The sequence below is a fragment of the Varroa jacobsoni genome, unplaced genomic scaffold, assembly GCF_002532875.2.
Source record: "Varroa jacobsoni isolate VJ856 unplaced genomic scaffold, vjacob_1.0 scaffold_1437, whole genome shotgun sequence".
Lineage (NCBI taxonomy): Eukaryota > Metazoa > Arthropoda > Arachnida > Mesostigmata > Varroidae > Varroa > Varroa jacobsoni.
The window spans coordinates 14,352-39,403 of record NW_019214339.1 but is presented as its reverse complement, the minus strand read 5'-3'; the positions used below and the strand labels follow the sequence as shown (position 1 = coordinate 39,403).

Below are 25,052 nucleotides of genomic sequence, written 5' to 3'. Positions count from 1 at the left end.
CCCGGTACTGCACACAACCCACAGCTGCTAGCCGCTGCTTCCCCGCCGCCCGATCCATTTATAAAGCAATTCTGCTTGCTAGCGCGTCGTTGACCTCATCTGCCATTGCTTTTTTCTTCGTTTTTAACTTAAATGGTTTTTTTTTAATAATAAATAGCATTTAAGTTAGTGGGCTTCCTTGAAGTGTCCGCATTGATGCTGTATTGGAAACTGCTTCATCTTGTTTAGTGATTACGGTTCCTGCGAGTAATCCTGACACGGGCCAACGTTTAATAAGCCTCAGGCAAGAGTTTGGTGGGGGGGGGGGGGTAAGCGTCCGAAGCAGGTAGCGGGATAGAAGCTGCTCGATGGAAAAAACAAAAGAATGGCACCGGTGGAAGTGTCAGTAGATGGCCATGGCGCCGCTAGAAGAAAGAAGGCATTAAATGGCAAGGTGTCAATAGCGATCGTAGAAGCCGTGGAGGAATTAGCTAACCGTAGGTAACTACCGTCAGCAGCGATGAAGGGGTCCGAAGCCGCCGTTGCAAACAGCACAGCCAACGGCGGCGCGAGAGGCTTAGTATGGTGATCTCGGCAGAAGAGTTGACTTTCGCAATACAGGGTGGCAGGCCCAGGGTTAAATTCCATAGATGAAGGTCCAGAAAGAATCAGTTGGTTGGTACGAATTGTTCTGATATAAGCTTAAATAGAACTTGTCAGTGCTACATACAGGTATACGACAACTACATACGGGCAGGAGGGTGGTAGGTCCGATCACTGTACAGAGACTGACGACACAGAACGAAGCCATGTCAATTCGGAGCATTTATGTTCCATCAGTTCTCTCGATAGCTCCGTCATTTACAGTCATATATTACACGCTATAACAGGATCGTGTTACTTTTCTGCAGGTATTTTACAGTTTTATATCTGTTTTTCATTTTACAGTCAATCTTTTCTAGAACGTAACCCAATAGGGAGACACCCTGTCAATTAACTGGGTCTGGAAGTTATTATTACAAGGCAAAACTTGTGAGCATCCTGACAGCCGAGGTGAATTGAACACTAAAATAATAGCTAAGGCATTATATTCGCTCACGCCAAACAGCTTGACCATCGCTGAGCGCTGATTATATTCATAATACGTTCGTATTCGCTATCCCTGAAACTGTTGCCGCTGCTAGTGTTTTCATCGAAACACATTGTATTGATCGACATCTACATTTTGGCCTGATTTTCTAGGACACATTTCAATTTCATCACATCAGAAACGAAAGCTCCCTACACACAGACACATCTGCGTAAGTGTCATTGATGTAAGCGGAGCCAAGGAATTTATAAAAAGCAAACGCTGCATCATATCCTTTCCCGATAAAGTTCATTACAGTGATCTCGTTTCGTTAGACCTTCGATCGTTTGTCCATTATTGTCCAGCGTTCTAGTGTCAAGCACGTATGCAAGAGGTGCATTTTGCACAGTGTACTCTAAATTAGTTTTCTAGTTCGTTTTACGTCTCACTAATACACTGCATACTTGACGGGAGAGAACGCTTGTTAGTATCGGTGGCGTTCCCTGTACAACGGCGGTGCAGCGACAATCGCGATTCATTTCAATGAACTCAGCTGATGGTCCTGTCAACGGTTGAGCTCGCTGGACAAACTGGTTTATTGGACGCGCTTATTAACATCGCGCGATTTAGCTTGCTCGAGAGCTTATAAGTCGTAAGGCATTCGGCAGGCCGACAGCTCGGCTACCTAGTTAACAGTTACATGGTACATATGCGCCACCTGCTCATATAGCACGAAAACGGCAGTTTGACAACATCTGCCGACTATTGTCAGCGATACGTAGTCTTTATCTGCAGATTGCTTTCGAACGAACCTTTTTTTTTGAAGGGCGTCGTTCAACAACGTCGCAGTTCCATGAGTCATATGTGTGTGTGTGTGAGGCTCCAGGGACCTTGTCAATTTGACCCTTAGTTATCCATCATCTACCATGTGCTTCTAGGGCACGGGATATCATTCTCTCCACTCGCCTTTACCGTTGCTCTCATATATAATAGCTTCGGACAAGGGTGAACAGACAAGGAAAATGCTGGCCGCATTTGTCAACTCAAAGAATTGATTGACCCACCCAGCGGAAAGACAGACAGGGTCGTAGCGAGTGCGGTTTGCTCATTAACTCGAAATCGACAAAAATACTAAACTTGATCAAACACCCGAGGACGAACTTTATTCCACGGTGGCGAGGCAGTGGCAGCAGGAGTCGTGCTCCTAGTTCTATTTTTTTCTACCCGTCAAAAGCTCTCCCCTATTGTCTCCTTTTTTTCGCGCCTTCCCCGTGAGCAGATCGCTCTCGAATTAAAAGGATTATTAATATAATGACGAGATGCGCATCGTTATCGGAACTATCTGGCCTGGTTCTCTTCTCTTAAGCGTGCTTCTATTGGCCAACGTCCTTATCGTTCTCATCGTCATCTTCGCTTAGACCCCGTCACGATCGCTACGAATCTGTAGGACGACCTCAGATGGGAGGTAGAGTTGACCCAGACAGCTGGCAAGAAACGTTGCTGTGTTAGCACAACGCACATATGCACGACTGACTGTGTGATGAAGCGATTGCTTCTAATAATAGCGCTAGATCCACGGGAAGAGATCGTGGGACGAACGGGGTACCAATGGTGCATGATTGTATTCTCTATAAGGGATGGTGTATCTTTACACAGTCACATTATGAGGGTCATAGCTGTGGAATGAGAAGCAGCGAATCTAGAGTGTTGAGGTGCAAGCAACAGTCGCTGAGGTTGCTGCTGTGGAGGCACGTGCCGTTTTTTGTCGGCATTCACTGCTACAATCCTTACGCTGATCACTCTGCACTTAACTGATCTCAAACCTCCGTCATCGAGAGCATCGCTGATATATATGTACATATCCTTCTGTCGGATGTTTCGAAGTGTGAGTATAAGCGTAAAGGAAGTATATGATTGTACGAGATGATGCGAGGTCGTGTGTTCCCCAGACACGCCTGCATGTCAGGATTCAGGGGTCAGGCGTTCTGCAGTCTGTTTGTGTCAATGTGTGATTAGACCACTTCCCCGCATCTACCCTAAGGGAACTACTTTGATGGGAAGCAATGGAAGACTGGGATTTAGGCTACTGCTACTGTCTTCTTCGCGTTGTTCTCTCTGGTGACAGCATTTGCGAGCGCGGGAACCATGACCGCCACCGCTATTTTCGTGGCCATTTAGCATCAGCTGCGTCAGCTTACCGTACTGATAGCGTCGGTGAGTTAGTCTGGCCGACAGAGCTAACATACGACTTTTGCGGAGCCTACTTAGATTCAGCGAGCATCAACTAGTCTCACCAGAATCATTGTCATCATTGTAGCGCAAAATCATAGAAGCGGCAAGAAGCAGAGTCGAAGAAACTACGGGAGAATGAGACACAGGGTGGTGCTACTGGCCTTTTTAAGATTTATGGACGACACGAGCCTTTAGCGCGCGGCTAGGTCGGTGGTCGTCCAAGAAAGCTGGCGAAGAGGGAAGACTTCGGTGAAAATTCCTTCGTCTCAAACACGCTTCACATGCAAGCTTAAATGAGGTAGTCTAGCTTTGATTCAACTCAACCCAGCGATAACAACAGTTCATGTGGTTCATTGCACAGCCATCACTGCCTTCGACTTTGTTGCACCCACATTTTATTACAGTGCCATATAATCAGTTCCGGCAGTTCTTCGTCGCGTTGAATGTGTCGTGATGATCAACTTGAAATTTGATTTAACCTAATATGGCAGGAAAAGACAATAAAAAGGGTAATTCGCGTAGGACCTGCTATCGTCTGCTGTCTATCAGAATAGCAGCCTGTACGGTGCAACGGGCTGACAACGAGAGACACGAGGCGACAGTTATCGGAGCGACGGTTGTGGAGCGCTGCGGCTTGGAGAAATTGCGCTCTATGCAAATGAAGTTGAAGCTCATGTTGAGCCGAATTGAAGCTATATAGCTGGCCGGCTCCCAGATTCTGTAATCAGATTCATCGCTGAAGTTATGCCTCGTGCACGGGATTATAATTTCTCCAGTGCATCTAGTCGAACCTCATTCCATCTGTCCTAGTCTGGCTGGAATAATTCTATGCGTGATCGAATATCTGATCTATCTTCGAATGTGATCCAACACTGATTCTGTTTGATGCCATGGAAACAAAAGTGCTCAAAGGAGCCATGCACGATTCATTAAACGCACGGACGTATGTACATATGTTTAAACACGTTTTTATTACCACCTTCAATAATTAACTGTTATAATTAAGGCTGACATTGCCAAAATCGTTATTGAAACAATGAGGACTTATAGACACGAATGTAACGAGCGGGCTTCTAGCCTGCATACACAGTGACCTTTTCCGATTTCGTTTTTTCTATTAACGTCACTGTAGCTTTGGTCATGTTTTTGGAAGGATGACTTGTGGTACTGCATATTCAAATATTTTGATCGGTCGTGCCCAGGATCCTCGTCGTATGATCTCCAACATACTAAAGTTACCTTCTGATGTTTCAGGTAAGTCAGCAAGAACTGTGCGTTACATGCGCGCCCGTGCACCGAGATCGGTCCGACACGCTTGGTGAATTCGCTGCTTAACACGATAGTCGGCCCGTATCCCCAGTGAATTCCCGAGAAGATTGAGAAATGGAAGTTTGTTAAGAAGGCACTCATTGAACGAGTACCAGGAAGCGAAAGGCAGAATATTTATAATGAGGGTACAAGCCGCTGTTTATAATTTGAATGCTGTTCCAGTTTAACAGGCACCGCATGCCTTTACTAGGCAGGAATGTTCTGTGGGATCACCTTCGAATGCAATTGTCTGATAATTGCTACGCGAGTATTTTCTCAGTAAAATCGGACGTTATGTCGGTCACGAGAAGTATACCGTAACGTTTCTTCACATTCGACCTAATTATTTTTTATGTATATAAATTCTGTATATATATATATATATATATAACATGAGCTTTTTGCATTAGATAAAATCAAAATTGATTTGTAAGAGCGAAGGCGGTTTTTTTTTCATGTACACAGGAAACATCTATAAGCCGCTACACCTGCAAAAGCTTCTAGTGAGTGCTATATACCATACAAACGCATAGATGGTAACAACTCTCGTAAGATGTCATTTCGTCATGCATTCTCGGGCGGAACGGAGCAACTTCCGAATTCGATGACCAGCCCTGCAGTATCAAATTTATCGTTGTGATATATATATATGTTTACTTCTTTTTCCGGCGATAATGTTGCTTATGTCTACTCTACGTAGTGCTTTGCATGTCTCTATTTCTTGTACATTATGCAGAAATAAACACTAATTTTGTTGAGGGGTGAGCCTATGTACGAGGAAGGCTCCCCACACCTTCAAGTTTTCAGCGCATTACGGTATATTCGCAGCAATAGTCGACATCTATGGCCAAAAAAGGACAGTCAAGTGCTACAAACGGCTAACCCCATATCCTGTTCTACTTCTGGCCCTTCGCTCTTTTCAGTTTTCGGCTATGATTCAGGCTGGTTAGCTTGGCGCCAAGCTACGACTCCACTGTCACACTAAGCAACAGGGTAACATAAACACTCCATTGATTGCTGCTAACGACGACCACTTTTTCCTATGACCTTCTCGTCCTCCATTTCTCCGACACATGCACCCCTGGTGGTACTGTCGACCGCGATCCCCTTGTTCATTGGCCTCATCTCAAAGCCCAACCCATAGATATACTGATATCCTTACGAAGGGGCGTGGAGGGGAGTCTAGGCAGATCTCGAGACGGTTGAAAGCAATCGAGACCTGGTGTACTCGTACGCGATCACGCTCATAGAACGTGATCGTGTAAGAAATATTGCGAAAAGGAGGTACTTGAGCTTCGGCAGATTAGTTTTAATTGTAGCACAATAGCCTGCTACGACGGTTATTTCAGTCAGAATATCGAAAATATATGTACTGCTGATGTAATCTACCAGCACAGCATGCTCTTAATTAGTTAATGGCAAAATAATCGATACGTAAATAATTTACTTTAATTATTAGAAGAACAACGTTCCAATAAATTGGAACCAAGATGCAATTAAATCAGTCGTGAAAAAAAGAAACCGATAAAATGGGCCTACAAATTTATTCATTTCCGATTGGAAACATTGGCTGATAATACTACATTATTATCTCTCAAATTATATTATTATTATATTATATATATATTACAATATTTAATAATTACAATCCATGAAGACCCTGCTACCATCTTTGCTTATTGCAAACACAAGCTATGACACGTGGTATTATGAATGCAAACGGTGACAAACGTATTAGTACCACATACACGAATGAATCATATCTCTGCTCCTTGCAACACCAGATACATGCAATGGATCTACTACACGATATCTCTATTGACTAACTTGTTCAAACTTACCTATATATCAGCCAATATACCGATATGTTAACCAACCAATGACCCAGTTCCATGGATTCCTTCTTTCTTCTTCAGTATATAGGCGCCATATGCAATAGCTGAGTCGAGTCGCTCTAGGCTAGTTTGGTTACCCTGTTATGTTGTTGTGGTCTAGCGACGCATTGGTGATTGGTCTCGCCTCTCTACCTTTAAATATACGCACCTATTGGGATTTATATGGAAGTCACCGCACCTCGGCCGCGGCCGCGGCTGCTGCTGCTGCACGCATCGACAGACAAGGCCCAAATCTACCCTAACCTGTTCCTGATATGGCCGTAGAGCCTTTTTGCCCCTTCATCTATCTCGGCTACGCCAGTATTCCCTATTGCTGCCACGTTATTACGCGCGTTGTAGTCTATTCGACTCCACTTGTTTATGCCTTGTTCCAGTCTGTTAGCTCCTACCTAGTGCATGCGGTACAGAACATACTGAGGATATCCGGGACTCCTGACGACGGCAATGTCGCAACAATGAATTCGCTGCTGCAATCGTAATGATGACGTGGTGGTGATGACTGACGCTCCGAGAAGCTAGTAGGAGTCGACGACAATTGCTCGCAATAACCGTATGCTCTTGTACATAAACAGCCGAGGTGCACGATCTGTATTATGGTTATGGCGGACAGATAAACGCACTTCGTGCCTTGTGTGCTGCTTGCTATGCGGTAATCATTATTAATTAGTGTCACTACGTGTGAGGTTGGTGATAGAGGAGATCCGAGGGGTGGTAGTAAGACAGGACAAGGTGTAGAGAACGATCTCATCTAACCCATTGGGGAGTTCAGTAGATGCCAATATACCCTGTCTAGTGATGTTGCCCTGGCTCCCCTAACTAGTTACCCGGCTATTCCCTTGTGCTCAGCATGTATATGGTTCGTGCAGTGTTCACGGCGTTTTTATCTCGACTCTTATCTCCGATTATTACGTTGTGATCATTACGACTGCCGGCAATCTCTGGACGACATATCGAGCAAGCAAGACTGCTATAGAAGGATAAACAGAAATAAAATTCAACAAGACATCGATGCATTCTCAGTAACTGCCATAGGAACCGCTGCATCTAGCACTAGGGACAGCAGTTTCCAGCAGTAATAATAACATCGAAGTGGATAAACTTAAATACAGTGTAGTGTGTGGCTAGCCAACTTCCGATGACATTTGACGCACGTTTCTGGTACGGCGGCCGCAGGCACAGACTGCTAACTGCATAGCGTCGGAACCGATCGTCGGATCAGTTTTGCTGGTCATTCTTAGAAAAATAACGGACCCGCATCTAGAACAGAACTGGCATAAAAGTAAAGCCATTGCAAAAAGCTACTTCTCCCGTAATCTAACGCTTTTTTCATGCGAGTATGTTTTTTGCGATATAAGTAGGTAGATTCAATACTTCGTTGAAATATAAGCGTATACGAAAACGGCAAAAAGTTTACGCTTTTCTCCATCTTATCCACGTGGGATGACATGAATTTGGTCTACTGCTATTTTTTCCGCATTTCCAGGGAGCCGCCCACATCAAGAGTTGCTGCTTGAAATCCCATTTTATAACTATATAAGCAAGTCGTCTTATGACAAATGTTATGAGTTCGTAGCAACGACAAACACGATATGGCTAACGGCTGTAATCAACGGCGGTTTCGGGAACTAGTCTATGGATTTTCAAAAAGAGTGGTACTTTGTCTTCTGTCTTCGTCGTGTTAACCTATCCGATCTTAATACCAATAAATATCATTCATCTAGTCGAAATGGCTACCGCTTACGTATGACCTGTGTAACACCATGTAAAACTTATTGGCGAACGTATTACAGATGTGCGTTAGGTAATAGTTTGTGTGCTCATAGTCTGTACGATTTGCAGTATCTATCGAGCACGTGTGACCGTGCCTGTCTCCATTTGTTTGCGGATATATCGCGTACATTCGATTACTGTCGTTATTTGGGGAGATTATCATTGTCGACGCACGCGCCTCTATTCAAAAACGATAGCTGTTTCTGCTAGCCGTCAACTTAGCGGCTTATCGAAGGATGAAACACTAGAATCAAACACCAACGTTCGTTAGAGCATATCCGTGCATACACATTTATTTCCCTCCCATTGATATGTGTAACGCATCGCATCGTATCGTAGCGAGCAGCAAGCATCAAGCTGACAACATATACTTTATCACCATCTCTTCTATCCCTCGTATATTCATAATCTCGTCGTTATCTCTCTACAGTCTACTCGATGCTGGTGGAGACCGTTTATGATCGTTGAGACCCTCTTCTAGCAGACATTTCTTCGCCTGTTTTTGATATCCCCTTTTTCTCGACGTTTATCTCGTAACGGTTGTCCAACAATCAGCCCATGCAACAACAGCAATAACATCAACTGCCATAACAAAAGAGTTAACCAATCTACGAAAAAGTTACTGACTTGATAGGCACGTCGAGGGAAGAGAACATTGATAAGGCCGTGTTTTCTCAACAGATGTCTCTCTCCCTTTTCACTTTATCTGGTGAAATTCACGAATGCCTTCCGTAGGTCTGTTCGCTTGGTCATGTTGTTACTATTATTATATGCCAAGATGGCACAATACGTTGGTCAGCTGCTACCGACATCTCCAGCAGCTAGTAGCGCCAACGCGTGTTGGTTATAGCCTTCCCCTCTATTCATGTTTTCGGTTGGACTTTCTTCATGCGAGATTGTGTATTTCTACTGTTTCCATGATTTTCGAAATGCCGCCGCGTAGCTTCGAGATATCCCAGCAGAGGATGTTATGAATGCCAGCCAGCGCGTCAAGCACAAATTGCTCTATCACTTCATTTTATCAGCCAGGTCTGTTGTCTCGCCGCTGCCTCCTACATGCGCTCTCCAAACGCTCTCCCCTGATCTGTTGTTCTGTAAAGACCCTTTCTTCCTTTTCTGGTTTGCTTCTTCCTGAATTCCACCATCTATCTTCGTTGCTTAAAAGGATAGGATTAGAAGAAGGGCGGGAACAGGCTCGTCGGAAAATGCTTACGAGTTTGCAGGATGTTATGCGCTGAGCAAAAGGCGCTGCATTCTTGCTAGACTGCTTGTTATAGGGTCGCTTTTCTTGTCGGCGACTTTTTGGCGGAACAATTATTGCATCAGCGCTGTGTAGTCCGAAACGAATAGAGAAGTCGAGCGCTACAGAGGAACGGTATACGCAGATTCCTATATGTGGATGTTTATTTGTTAATTTTTTTTTATCGTAACCGTGATACGCTGGCCTACTGGTCGAATGTTGCTACACACATTGTGATACGATCACGTCGCGGCGGCAGGCCTTTTGCTGCAGCAAAGTACGCAACAGGTAACGTATATACTAGACGCAGCGTCATCATTAACATCTTGGATAGTATGGGAAATCTGTTGTATCGTAAGGTGTCGTGATGGGTAGTTGAGAGATGGATCAGAACCAAAAATTCTAGCTTATTTCCAAATATGACTCATACGTTTTACTACGAAACGTCTCCAAGCATTCTTGTAAATAAGTTCGTCTACACCACTGCTGCCAGGGATAGTTTTTTTAGTAGACACGGTTTTCTTCTAATGTGTCTGGATGAGTGTAGGCGTACCCTAATGTACGCGTACTTCCATTCACCAACCATCCATCCATCCAACATAGTCTAGTAGTTGACATTGACCCTCATATGTAGCGTGCAATGACTTTCTGACCTGGATAACATGGGTCAAAGCGTGAATCGGGACCACGCGGCAGACACACATTCCTCTTCCAGGAACTGTGAGCACTATCGCAATCTAGTCCTCCCTCTGTGTATATCTGGTCCCATTTCATTAGCTTATCGTCCACCAGATTATGACTGTAACATAACAAATAATAAACTATACCTACCTATTACATTAGATAGTACCAAGTCTTTTTTGTCTATACCATCTTATGGCCCGCGATTCTCTATTTGACTATTTAGTGTCATTTGCTTCCCACCAGCAGCTCATTTACCGCTGCTCTTGCTTGAATGGTCGCGCGACACCGAGCCAACTCGACCGTTATCAAAATGAAGCAGGGAGAGGCTGAATGAGATAAAGAACGGCGCTTTTTTTGTTGGTGGTCAACATAGACGAACTTGAACCTGCCTCTGGTACGTGAAATAATGAGCCGGCAGCCTGAAGGAAGAAAGACGGAGAAGGTCGGGGACTCGAAGTTGTAGTTCTACCGGTAGAGGCAGCAGCCGCAGCGATCGCTCATGTAATCCCCTTAATCTCCTTAGCCTACTTGCGGTAACCATCGTCGTGTGTTCGCTCTAGACGCTTGCTTAGGGGTACGCTCTCAATGCTGTCTGTCTGAGCAGCGGTTGATCTGGTCGCAGCTTGATGTGATGTTTGCCTCATAATTCCGATGAATAGAAATGAGCTACTGGCGGCGTAGTTGATAGTAGTTGATAATCGACGACGATTAGCCGCGTTTCCACAGTCGTCATTGTTACTGCTTATTATTACCTATGTTAACAGTGTCACAATCGCACTTCTAGCTTTGTAGCACCTACTTAAAATGTATGAGATAGAAAACAGCGGAAGGCTGAATCAACTCCATTAGCCAAGAGCTAGCTACCGCACTTGCTTGCAGCGGAACCCGCCACCGTTCGGATATAATAAGGCCCGATTCTCAACAAGGCCGGCATCTCTACGCAACCCACCTGGTCTAGAGTAACCTCGAGCTGGTAGTGTTTTCCTAGTCTTGTTAGAATTTCTTGCTGGCTGATCTCTTCTTGCTGTAAAACCTGTGTCCTGTCTTTGCTGGGTCACACCTGTGTTTTGCCTGCAATGCAGTGCACATGCTTATTTGTACCTAGCTTTTTGCCGGCAATCAGCCATCGACAGTGTAAATACATACTTTTAGCATTGTTAGGTAGCTTAGAGGATGTTTTCTACTCTTCTTCGTTACTTCTGCTGTACAGCTATGCGCGCGTACATACGTGTAGCGAGGTGGTCCACACAATTATGGCAGATTTGTCTGATGGAAAATGGCCACGTAATTCAACTTTTGCTTTCCTCCAATTCGCTGGATTGGCTAAACACCTTTTGACCTCTTGAACTACGCTGTTCTTTTCAAACGGATAGTTGCAGTTATTATTGTTCTCAACTTTTCAATACTGATGCGGGCCGGAGTTTACGTGCCGGGCAAACTTGAGCTCTCCAAACGACTCATCTGTCGTCGAGAAGATCTGTCTATCATCTTGAGTGTGGGTGTATGTCTCTTTACTGCACTAGAACACTCCGAATGCAATAGCGCCCTATTGTGCCATTATTGCTGTTTCTGCCGCTGCCGTCTACGGTTTCCCCTTCCTCTAGACTTAGTCCCCAATCAGCCGCTAGGAGGCTAACGGCCCAACCAACTCTACTACTCTCATATTGTCTCAAATGGTGCGAAAACTAACTCTACGTACTCGGATGAGTGGCGACTGCTCTGCCAGGTCTGCCGAAATTGCCACTGCAAGACCTGCCATCCGTTTCTCTTTACGTTATCATACACATGTATTTAAAGAGAAAAGGCTTTCGTGTGGGTAGTCAGAAACTGAATGAAATTGAAGGAAGAAGATAACGGGTACAAAATGGCGTGGTTGGCTGGTATGATCAGCTGCGTCGTGGTATGACCCAGGATAACCAAGTCTAGCCAGGATTGGAAGGTACATACGACGACATATGATTATGCAGGCAAGCCGGCACATGTACAGCAGCGACTGGCTCTACCTCTCTGTAATGGTGATCCTCTTATGGATATGTGTCATGCTTGCCATGCCTTCCTTGTGCATGTTCTTCCTCTATATGCCTCTTTATGCTGGGAATATAAAAACGTACATTTTTTAACTGCTCACAACCCATAAAGACATAAGCAGAGCGTTCGAGGCGATACCGCATTCAGGGCCAATCATCCATCCATAGCTCAATAGCATCAGTGTATAGTATCTTGCTTTTGGACATATCTGTTTTAAAAAGGGTATGTATTTATATCAGAGTCGACATTGGCGTCCGTGGTTTCGTAACCTAGCGTCTATGATTGTGCTAACTTCGCGTCTAACCCAATCCATGTGTTAAGGAATTGAGGCTGAAGTTTTGCCTATCCTAGCTACACCATGCATATTTGGAAGGAGGGGCACCTCATCGCTTCAGCCGAGGTTTCGCGAACCAAAGGGCGTCGTAACCAAAAGCGACTGGAGCGAGGGTCTGTCCACTATTTTCACATCAGAGCCCGTCGTAGCAGGTTGCTGCTGCCGCCGCCCTCCTGAGCTGCCTCTCTCGACTTGGAGTTAAGCACAAGCACCCACGCCTAAGTGGATAGTGGCAGATGAATCAAAAAGCGATATCTGTGCGAAATCTGCTCCTGGCGCAGATGGGGTGAGTTCATGTGTTAGTGCGTTTGGGTGATGACGGCTATGCTTGCTACCGCCTGGCGTGCCGCCCGTGACTCTCCGATATCCTGTGACAGTTTTGCAATTTGGTCCCTTGTTCCAACGCCCTCCCGTTGCCCTCTCCACCCAGCGGCCACGAGCTATTGTAAGTCGTTGCAAGTAGCAGAAAGCAGCAGTATCAAAGCAGACGACGTGCGTTAGAGTCATGCGCTAAGCATTGTTCTACGAGAGGATGGCTGGCTTCGAGTGAATCATTCCGGAACGCCTGAGATGGCGAACCTTGCAACTGAAACTTCGTTATTTCTCGTTGCTTTTCCCATAGGTCGAGCAGCTTGTTCCCGAATACGGTTATGTAGGAAAAAAGAGTCAGGCTAGTGGGGGAAGAGCGAGAATCTTCTTTAGCACATCTTGTCAGATATTAAGAATCGGAAACCCATTCGATCTTAGCTTTTAATTGCTACATCATGGGTGCATGAGACGGGACAATCAGTGCGAGGAATATATAATTGGAACAGTTTGAAAGGTACATTATATGCGTGCAATAATAAGAATAACTTGTGACAATCTCGCTTTTGGCGGTTAAAAGTGTATCATGACGTTGCTCTGAGCTCAATATTGTAGCTCCTTAGAGTAACCAAGTATTTATTAACTCCTTGAAGTAATCATTTAGAATTTTTGACGCTAATAATTGTCGTAATTGTATGTATGTAAAAAAACTGTAAATGTATACTCTACCTAGAAACAGTTTAATTTCGACAAAGCGTTGCTAACTTCTCTACTTGCCACTTGTTTTTTCCATTGTAGAGACTTTGTTTACTTCAAACCTGTCTCTCCACAATATAAAGGTTGAGTGAAAAAAATTATTTAATATACTTCAAATATACGTAAAGGTGGAGTGGCTTTGGGACTTAGCACACGCCACTGCATTAGGAAGCAGATATTAATCAGTTTCGGCTGATATTAGACGACGTCTTAGTGAATTGATAGCTTGCGGTTGCCCTAGAAACCGCTTTCTAGAAAAAGCAAATAAAGCGCATTAATTAGTCGTACCAGATAGATAACGACGGCAGGAAAAATAGGTTAGGACGGCGTGTCCTTATCGAGCGTAATGTAGTGCACCTTTATTCCCGTAGTTTCGGACCGAAAGCACAGCTGAGCGGAAACCCTGATTGTTTTGAAATCATGCGGAAGACAAGGTTGGAAAACCGTTAATAATACCTTTTACCTTTAATGTTATGCAAGATAGCTTAATTCATTCGTCTTCAAGTTCTCAACGTATGACAAAATTCTTACGGATTCAAAATAGCGTTGACACAGAGTGTAGTAATCCACGAATAGGATATTTGTGACCTGTAAAGTTTAAGTTGGAGAAGAATTTGACAAGGAGAACGCGAGTGTGTCGAAGCGTATTCGACGTTGCCATAGACGCACTACAGCTGTCTAATCCAAAATGATAAGTACTCGTAATCGATTCACATAAGCAAAAGAGTGTACCTATAATTTTTTTTTCGTTTTAATAAAAAACGAAGAGTATGTCTTCAGTCGAAATTTTTCACAGACCAGAATTCTGGGTTTTCTAGTGGATTGCTTACCGTCAGATGCCCTATAGTACTAGCTCATATGTGTAGGATGGTCTCTAGGGCCCGTTTCATCCTCTTCGTTTCATGATTCGTAACACAGATGTCAGCTTCGGAGACAAAACTAAACCAGACCGGAGTTTAAGCTTCGTGTGTCGTGTAAACTTTATTTAATGCCGCAGCGTCGGTACTACTTTATAGCGGCTTTGAAAGCATTTATTTCTCCACTCCGTACTGAAATAACGTCGCTCGCCGCAGAGAAATGTACATCGTTGAGCCATGGACGGATAGAGGCCTAGTTACAACAACGTCCAAGAAGAAAGTACCACAGCATCGTATGCTAGAAGCAAAAAAATTGTTCAAGTTGAGACGCATAAAGGATTCTATTCCGTTATTATCATCATCATCATAATACAACGCATACCTATATGAATAAGAAAGAACCCCCTTTGACAACAACCATATAATACACATACAAGACTATCATAGATAGTTAGTCGAGGCGAAACAATACGGCACCGAATTAGGGAGTAAGACGTAGAAAAACCTAGTTCTTATTTTACCTATTCTATGGTTGAGGATGTTTGCAATCCCATCCTCAACGCGCTCCATCCATATCGAACTATAAAAGATTGAATCATATTAAAATTGAGTTGTAAAGGACCGAAAAACAAGTAATAAAAAGAAGGCAATACAATTTAGGACTCTATGCGGATATTAATAATGTAATTTTCCGCTTCAAAAACTACGTACAATTTGTATCGTCGGCTAAATGACAAAAGCACATGGCCCGTCAAAGCGGTAAAGTGTTTCGGTAATTAGCCGTTTCACCTGCCAATTATACGTAGGTTAACTGATAGAGCGTGAGAAGTCTTGGGTGTTTTTCTTGTTTCTAGCGTTAGCCGAGGGCCCATCCCCCTCTGCACAAGGGGTAAAGGAAGCGCTGAAGCGTTTAGCGAAATTCAGATAGATGCGCCCCAACGCACCATTCCGCCCGTCTTTTGCCCGTGGGTGCACTTATAACGGCGTGCCTACACTAGCTCGGCGAGATCGTGCCCCAACGTGACAAGCCGGCTCGATCGAAGTCACCAGATTGACATCGTAGTCGCTTCGTTGCGAAAGTATGTCATGGAGAACGTAGCAAGTACTCTGAAATGTTAGTTAGAATAAAAGTGGCAATGAGCGGTGAGGAGGGGAACGCTGCGTTCAGCGTCTGAGGCCTAGAGCCTGAGGCCGCGCAGCAGCCATGCTCACTAAAGGCGCAGACTTCGTTCGAGCGTGGGCGTGTGTATGTGTATGGAAACTCCAAGGCGGTGGCATCATCAACATTAGCAAGATTTCGCCGCATTTCGCTAACCCTTCAATTCTGGGTTCGTTTGCTCGGCCGGAGAGATACCCCGAAGAACGATAGGTTCGTTTACTAGCTGACAAGGGCAGCTGTAACCAGGCGGCCAGATGCGATGTACATGTCGTACACGAAAAGGGTGCGCGTGTATGGATGCTTTCATCTGAATATAGCTCTGTAATGGTGAGAGCATCTAAAACGGAGAGGAGAGATGGAAAGAAAACAGCACGATATTTATTCCGGGTGCGTTCAATCTTGGTTGTTCGGCTTACAAATAGAGGAAAGCCGTTTTGAAAGCTATGTTGATTCAGCATAGATGAGATAGCTACGAAAAACTTTTCCGAGTCTTGTAGTCTAGCCGAGGTAACCACGAAATTCGAGGGGTCAGCAGGATTGGCTTTTCTCATGCAGGCCAACGTACATTTTGCAGTGGCAGTAGCCTTTTACATTCGACACATAAATTCAAAATTGAGCAAATCGAACGAACGTAAGCAGCACTGTAAAAAGATGCAGCGAAGTTGGCATACAAAATAGTGCATTTTATAGGTACGAATAGCTTAAGTAAGCGCCAGTAGTTTTACTAATCTAGCCAGAACGGATCCATTTTATACTGAATGTCTATAAAATCAACCGAAATATTCGCACACAGATCCAATAGACAAGTGGGCACCAATCGGATTTCGATAATTTGATTAAGATATGGGGTATGAAAACAATTTTATGATTCGATTTATTGGCCAGTGTAGAAAACGTGACTTTTTTCTTTCACCGGCCGATATTTACAGGTGTTAATAATGGGCTTCTTTGATACATAGGCAATGCACAGATGTTTTTCATTCAGACTACTAACAGAGCCTTGTAAACATTGTAGTACTCAAAAAGCAAATATATCCATATTATGCCGAACGAACCGAGACGAGCAATGCTTTCTTTCATGGGAACCCGACATAAATAGAAACACGAATACGGATTATCAGAGAGTACGTAGTGATTTTGGGCATGCACAGACGCTCGATCGAGCTGCTGTAGTTCTCAACTATAAAGCGATCCACGAGGAGGCACCTTCTGTTCCAAGCCTAGTTATAACACAAGTTATGGCGCGACGTAACATAACTGAGATGAATATGTTAGCGGGCGGCCCAGATGGGACTCGATTATGAAAAAAATCACCGCCGATAACCAGTGAAATATTTACGAGCTGTCGCTCGGTTTATATGTGCTGTTCTCACCGCAATCGGCAGTGGAATGAGCGACGTCCATCTACCGAAGTGCGGCTATTGTGCTATGTGGAGATAATTGTATTACGGCTTATCTTAAATAAGTTAAATGTTCGAGGCAAACGTAGTAAAGAATCTGTTTAACAGCCGAGTAGTCTTTTTTTTTTCATTTCGAAATTTGATATTAATGAAAAATTACCGTGTGATAACAAAGCATCACGTTTACGTAGAGCACACCCTAAACCTGTATTATGTGAGCCTCTTACTTTGTGTTACGAAGTAACCAAATCCCTTTTTATGGCCGGATTGATGGCACTCTGACCCGTTTAAAGTGGACACGTTCCTCTGTAACAGCTGGCCTGTTTAGCGCTATCTAAATGCGAACATAATATGTATCTATTCCTAATTTGTTCCTTTACACATCTTGTGCTTGCATCTAAATATAAAGAAGATGGCTTACAGTATGTATAGTTTATATATATAAAAGTAATATTTATAGACTGTAGGTAAATTAATGACCTGCTGCTATCGTTTTCGCAGAGGAAATACTCTCGTAGCATTTAGCATTTTCAGGCTCCGCTTGATTTTCACTCTGTTTTCCATCCCTGTCGCTTGCCAGCGTCCAAGTACGTTTGGTGGTTGCTAGAAGAAGGAACTACGTACAAGCAGATTTTCTTAGCTATGATTAAAGGAAGACGATGAAAAAAAGATTCAGAAAAACATTTTCAGCTCATTGACAGCATCTTCTTTGACTTAGATCTACATTTTTGAAAAGCTGTTGTGTTTGTCGCCTCGTATAGTAGTTCTAGCTGTCGACGGCAAACCCTAGACTTAGATGACTTTAGTCTCAGTCTCTTCACGACAGTGACGTCGTCAGCTGATTAGATATCAGGAAGATTTTACAATAAAATATGTTCTATGGAATTTCGAACACACGGTAAGAGGTAAAGCATGTACACAAAAATGCGGTATCAAATTTTTTTTTCGAGATCCTTCCAACTCATCATCATCTGAGTTTTTTTTCTAAATAAATAAATAAATAGCTAAGATTAACGATGGCGGTTGGATCGTACAGACCAAGAGGCACATTCAGCTTGCGAGAAATTTCCGCATCGAAAGGAAATCACTCACATTAGTGGGACAAGGAGACGACGCCGACTCTCGGACCGTTGTCGGTACATATAGAAATTGTGGTATGACGATTTCTATAATCAATCTTAAAGCGGGACACCAAGAGGTCAAATAAAGAAAAGTAACATAGAATTCGTTTTCAATGACTAGCCAGCCAGTGATAGAAAAGATCAAGAAGGGTCTCACTATGTGAATAGGATAAAGTTTGGATAGGTCGTTTGAAAACAACATATAGCGCTTACTAAGAAAAGTCCAAAACATGACGCATATACCTTGCTGGACAAATAGTTGCCTTAAGTAAATTTTGTCTTGTGCCGATCTTGGTCGGACAATGTATATGTAAAGTACCACAGACCCCTACAAAATCGGCGATACATTACCGCTACCCAGTATTGAATCTTTTTAATGATTTAAACGTTGTTGTTAAACAACGGCCGAGAAAACAAATATGAATACAAATTAATACATTTAAATCAAATAATTTTTTTTTATTGAATTAAGTAGAGAAATCTAAACTTCATTAATTGACTGGTCATCGCTGTGCAAAGCCTACAAGCGCGAAATTAAGTGAATCCATATGTCTATGTTTAAATAAAAATCATAACTCTACAAGGCCGCTTGGCCTGTTGTTTAGATTTACACCAGCATTTATTTGTGCTTTCTTTATTTCCCTATAACAATTGATAAATTTATTATTATTAAATTTATTGTCTTAGATGGAATGGTGAAATCGTGAATAGATATTCACACCTAAGCACGAGCCATTGTACAGAGCACTTACGATGGTAACTCGAACGCGTGATATAATGGGCATGACGTATTGTAATAAACGTACGGGTAAAAAAGCGGTAGCGGCATGGCGAGCCAACTGGGACACTTGCGTGGCTTGCGTTGTCTCGATAAACTGAACGACCTTCTCAGATCCCTACGAAATAAGCGAGATGGACCTGACCCGACGCAAGCTTTCTCGCCAGTGCTGAGGCGCTGTTATGTTCCATGCAGTTGCCTTCTTCTGGCTGGTCGTCTTCTCAACAGAGTCTACGATACTTGTAACCTTTGCTAACCCGTGCTAGCTGAATTTCGCTCTTGCGTTAATGGCTCTCTCGCGACAAAAAAAAGAAGTCTATAAAAAGTTGCTTGTGCCGTCGTCATTAGCTGTTACGTGTGGGTGCCCCGCACCTCAGCCGCCTAGTGGTCGGCTGTTTACCTCAATCGCTGTATACAATTAAGTGTAATGTTGCTGCCGATGGCATTAAAGATTGGATAAATCATGCTAAACAATGGCCATAGGACATTACTGCAAAAAAAAGAAGCAACACGATTTAGCGGAAGGGAGAAAGGTCGTGGGCGAGGTTCTCCGAAGAGAGAAAACCTCAACAAGGCATAGAATCTCCGTATGATCGGGCGAGGGATTCTTCTATTATTGCATATACGTGTATATGCCTAAGAAGCAGCCAGGGGTCGAATTTTACACAGGCCACCTTTCGTCGATAGTTGGATGTGGGATCTCCCGCCAATTCTCAGTGACTACTTACCGACGAAAGTCTTAATGATTGTTAATCTCTGTCGTCACAGGAGCGAAGCAGGAAGGGGTCAGCCGATCCGTACTGTCTATAAGTATCGGCATCTTTTCCAGTGGATCGGCTTGAAGTAACAGACAAAGGTCCCCGCCTGCGCGTCATCTACGCGTTGTCGAGTTATTGCTGCTCGCACCGCAACGGTTTTACCCTAGCGGAGAGATGTTAATCAGACGTTTGGTACAAGGCGGCAGCGCACGATATGGGACGATGGCAAGAACAACGACGACGACCGAACAGCAATGACTCTATTAGCTGATGGGAGCGGTCGGAGTAGCGAAAGGGATCCACGGGACAGAGGAGGAGCGTGCTGAAAACGTACTAAAAGAAAAAAACGACGTTGATCCATTGTGGAAGGATGGGATGGGATGGCAAACTATGCGAGGAAGGGATGAATAGGAAAAAAGAGAGAAGGAAAGAGTTCCTTGCTGAGAAAAACGAACAAGCGGATAAACGATTGAGAGCGAGAAGGAACGCGAGGGAATAAGAATACAAGCAGCAACCAACATGGGAACGAAGAAATTAATGGAACGACCTCAAAAATGGGAATAAGCCAGATACAGCTGCTAGTCAAGCCGAGCCGGCGGACCCCAAGGCTCACTTAGGAGCAGATAACAAATGGTTCAGTCAGGTAATAACTGGCTAGAAGTCAGCCAGTGGAAGGTGTGAACCGATCGCGGTATGGGCGCTAAGCAAGGTTGCTATCAGAAGAGATCACGAAGGTCTTTTCTGAGGGAAGGAACCAAACAGGGAGCAGAAAGGTACTGCTAACGCACTTGATGAGCATTCGTTAAGTACCCTAGAACAGAGAAAAGAACGAAGTTACCTAAGCAAACTACCCACTTAGTACCCACGAAGTACCAGTGCTAATCATCGAACTTACCGTAACCGAGGTCCCTACTGACAGTCTTTAGTGATCAAGACGTTCAGTAGGTTGTCAGTAGGCTGCGGTGATATTATTAGATAGTGGGTGAAAATGAAGGCGACCAAGGCAATTTGGAAGATGGCAGCGACTGAAAACGGTAAACCTTTACAGTTACGATTATAAGTTTTCATGAGGAGCGCACAGATGAAGGTAGTAAAAGGAGAACAAGAAGGCAGGGGAGACTGAAAGGTAGCGCATGATTTCCAATAATATAGTGGCTTATGTGCCTAGCGAACACTATTTGTGGAGTATCGTTTAGTATAAAGCGATTCATATTACAGGTAATCTTCTGTTCGGTAATTACTATATGCATCTTCATATGTAAATACCTTTATGCAACTAACTGGTGTGGCTGTGGCAAGTGCCTCGCATTATTTCGAGATAGTTGTACAGAGAAGCACATATAATCTGCTTCATTCAGATGCCTATTTATTAACTGCCTGCTAGAAGTCCTCTAAACGCTTAATGCTACTAGCAACAGCGATCGATCGATCGATCGATCTACCATCAATGCAGAAATGTTTTTGTTACCTCCCGGCGCGATGCTTCTTGCAACATCTCAGCAGCTCAAAAAGGATTTTGAGAAAGCTTGAGCCAGCGAAGAACGGGAAGGAACAGCGGGGCTAGTTTAACGTACCCTGAGAACGAACCGTGTTGTTCCACATGCTTCTTGTATCTAGAAAGAATATCAACGACATGAACGGCACTAGTAACTGCAGGGGCAGAAAATAAGCAGCAGAAGAGCATATTGTCCCATTAGTAGCAGTAGGAAAAGTAGGAGAACTCCTGAAATTGAAGTCTTCGATCCTTCTTGCAAGTAGCAGAAGACTGCTTGTCGTGCGTGCATTTAGACGAGATTACTGCTGCTGTACGTAAGCCGGTTGGTCAACAGCCGTTCGCCAAGGGGCCAGCCGGCCGGCCAAATCTAGCCTGTCCTGCTTGCTCGCCTATTCTAGGATCGCCGTGACGTTGGTAGCAGCGAACGAAGTGGTTCTAGGAAGCCGAGCTTCGCTCCGACTGCCGTGGCCCACTTCTCTGCTCGTTCCACGCATGAGATCTTTTGCAAATTGGGTTCTTTTAGTCTGGAAGGCTGCCGGCCTGGCGGGTTTTTGGACTACATTTCGTATACCGTTCGACTGTTTCACCTCGGCCTTGCCTTTACTATTAGCTCATCCTATATCATCGACTAGCATTTCTCTACGAGCGGTATAGTAATGCTAGCTCTAAAAGGGTACTATCGTAGCATAAGCTCATCTTCTTTATTCTTTCCTTGCATCTGGCTGGTGTGGCCCACAAGCTACTGTATTAGAATCGATATCTAATATGCGAGCGAAACTAGCGATTTAGGCAGTCGTTTTCTAGCTTAAAACAGCTGGGCTAATATATCCTACCTGCTACCTTCAGTGTTGCTCCTCGCTTACATATCGTAATCTTATCCTAGTTGTCGTTGCCACCGCAGTTGTTGTTGTTACGCTTTTCGTTATCCTTGCCCGTTTGAGGCGTGCAGAGCAGATAAAAACTTTCAACCTGCTACCTCATCACTTCAGGTCAACCGGAAAAAAAGACAACTTATAGTGCCAAGTTGCCAGATGATTCACTGCCTTATTCTGTGTTCTGCAATCGAATCAGGTTCCGCTGCAGTAGCTAAGCCGATGAGTGGGTCTTTTTCGCATATGATTTGCTTGTAAGCACTGCCGTTTTCCGTCTCACACATATTGCCGTTGGCCTTATATGTGAGACTTCGAAGTATAGATTAGAAGAACTTCTACTTTTCGTCTTATTCCTCGCTCTTTTCATATAAAAGATAACTTCGTAGATACACACGAGCTGTAGAGCAGCAACTGGTAAATGGGTCGGATCAGTTACGAAATAAGGTAAACGATAAGAGTCGATGTCGTGCCAGCCTAATTCTTCAACGCTCAGACCAGCAGCAACGTTCTCGTGTTCGCTTTTATGAAAGCCGCCTTTGCGTCAGGCTCTTCTACACTTCTGCTAGTAGTTTGATAGACAAGGAACGATCAAACAGATATATATATATATATATATATATAAATAAACAGAGAGGGAGAAGCCGACAGTTGCTGATGAGCAGAGCAGCACGAGAGGATTGCAGACCCAATTCGCCGGCGATTAGGAGTGAACCTCTTGAACCGGAATATCTTCTTCGCTTAATGGGAGACAAGGCAGGACAAAGCTAGAATCGATAGAAAAGGCGGTAAAGACAGTGTCAAGCGAATAAGCGATGCATTGCATCGAAAGTATTAAGGGCAATAGCTCTTCCAGCTAGAGCAACAGTAGAACGCTCATCAGCAGTAGCTGTGAATAGAAAGTTAAGACAAACAGCGCAAAGCAGGCTGGTTAGCTAGCTACGTCAAGTAGGGGAACACATTCAAAGAGTAGAGGCGCTTTTCTAGTACTAAACATATTGAGCGACTGAATGATACACTGACCCGGTTATTATGGAGTTGCTCAGTTGCACGGGAACTGCATGCGGGTAGCTTAAGGGAAAGCAGCGCACCAAAAGGCAGCGGAAGAAGATGTTATTACCGACAGGGAGTCGGTACTGGGAGTGGTTGGCAGGCAACCGAGGAATCCTGTCGGATTGCCAGCACAGCATACAACTACCCAGGAAGGTCTCATTGGCCGAACGTAAAAGGTAGGTGAGACAGAAACAGAAGTGTACGGCCCATTGGAATTCCTACAGGCTACCCCAGTTCCACGACATGGGATCATCATCAATTCGAAGTCCTGAGGCAGCACTAACGGCAGCCCAGTGATCTGTAGTGACACCCCCCTTTTGAGGCAATGACGGTGCAAAGATAGTAGGATACGGCTACATAAGAGGTGTATGCAGTCCGCCCCTTGAGGCGCGGATTTCAGAGACCAAGGAGCTGTGGCATTAGCCAAAATAGCTCGTTTAATTGTAGCCATAGCAGGAGGAGAGGCTGCAGCTTGAAGTTAGCTGCAAATGCCCATAGAGACAAGCGATTTTCGGGGGAGAGGGTCCGGGAGAAATTTGCGGTAGGATGATCTACACTATACGGATGTACATGTATATCCGTAATGCTTCGGGCTATTATTCTCCGTTAACCAAGATCACGATGTAATCATCCAGGACATACTAATGCTACCCTCCTACCTTAAACGATTTACCCGAGGAGTAGTGAAGACGCAGGCAAGACGAAGTCCTATCCGTTATCAGCACTACCAGCATGACTATTATTACGGCTGGAAGAAGAGACGACACTCGATTTTAAATCATCATCATCACCAGCGGCAGCAGCTATTCGTTGAAAATTCTCTCGTTTGCTCGTGTTACCCTACGTGAGCCGCGTACGTACTCATCATTACTTTGCCCTTGTTGATGATGAAGGGTGGTAGCGTCATCGATAAGAAGTGTAGCCAAGACAACGCAAAACGTCACTACGACGATGATTGCGTACTTTAGAGTTTTTATTTACATATCGTTCTTATTTAAATTGCAAAAACATCTACATCAAATTTATTCTTTTTCCTCCGACCGTAGATATTATGCCACTTTTAAATCTTCCAGTGTTCTCGGTTTTTGGGCGCTGACTCTATCGCTAAGGTATTCCACGAGAGAAAATCCATTGTACTTAGGTCTGGTGAACAGACAGGGTATTGTGGAGCTTTTTTCATTTAACTCATCTGTTTGAAAGGTTTGCCTCAAAATATCCTTTTCGTTACGGTAGTTGTATTGATCCTCAGCAAAAACGTCATGGAGGTGTGACAGATTCTTACCGTGATTAACGGCGACAGTCACTTTCAAAAAAGAACGGTCGAACTAAATCTTTGCTTGGTAAAGTTACAAGATACTCCTGTCAGATTGTCTCACAGTAAATGTAATAATGTCAACTAATTATATTATTTAAATGTAGTAGCATCGCTCCTAATAATTTTTGCCAAAAGCTGCGTACCTGTTCGTAATTTTTTGTTCTTCAGTCTGGATTATGTTCATTGATAGCACGTACCATTTTTGGGGCGTTACCTTTCCATTTACAACGTCCTAAAATGGGATTGACGCTTGCAGTGCTGATAACAATTTCAAGATCTGATTATTTTACAGATTTTTTGGAATGTTTTATATATATATATATGCATATATATATATATATATATATATATATATATATATATATATATATATATAGCGCTATAACTGTTCTGTGCTATTTCTTGAATTCGTCGATATTAGTATTCTTCCGACATATTGTCTGTAAATATCTTAAACAATTCTATCGATTTTTTGTGCAATCCAGGATAATATAGGTGGATCTGACTGCCGCGAATTATTTCTCGTACTTGTGCTCCATTTTCATACTTCCTATAGTAATATAAAATACTTCTTTCTTCAAAAATGAACCTTGCTCTGTTCATCATTTTCAATTAATTAAACCTCCTAGAAAATAAGGATCACTAG

At 43.7% G+C, this 25,052-nt stretch overlaps 1 long non-coding RNA gene across 1 annotated transcript in view; it reads left to right on the top strand.

Annotated features, from left to right (window-relative positions):
* Positions 1–4,917, top strand: part of LOC147752169 (uncharacterized) — a 49,706-nt gene extending 44,789 nt beyond the window's left edge. Inside the window, exon 3 of the long non-coding RNA XR_015314825.1 lies at positions 4,535–4,917. This is a non-coding gene — a long non-coding RNA (uncharacterized LOC147752169). The remainder of the gene's footprint in view (positions 1–4,534) is intronic.
* The last annotated feature ends 20,135 nt before the right edge of the window (positions 4,918–25,052 follow it).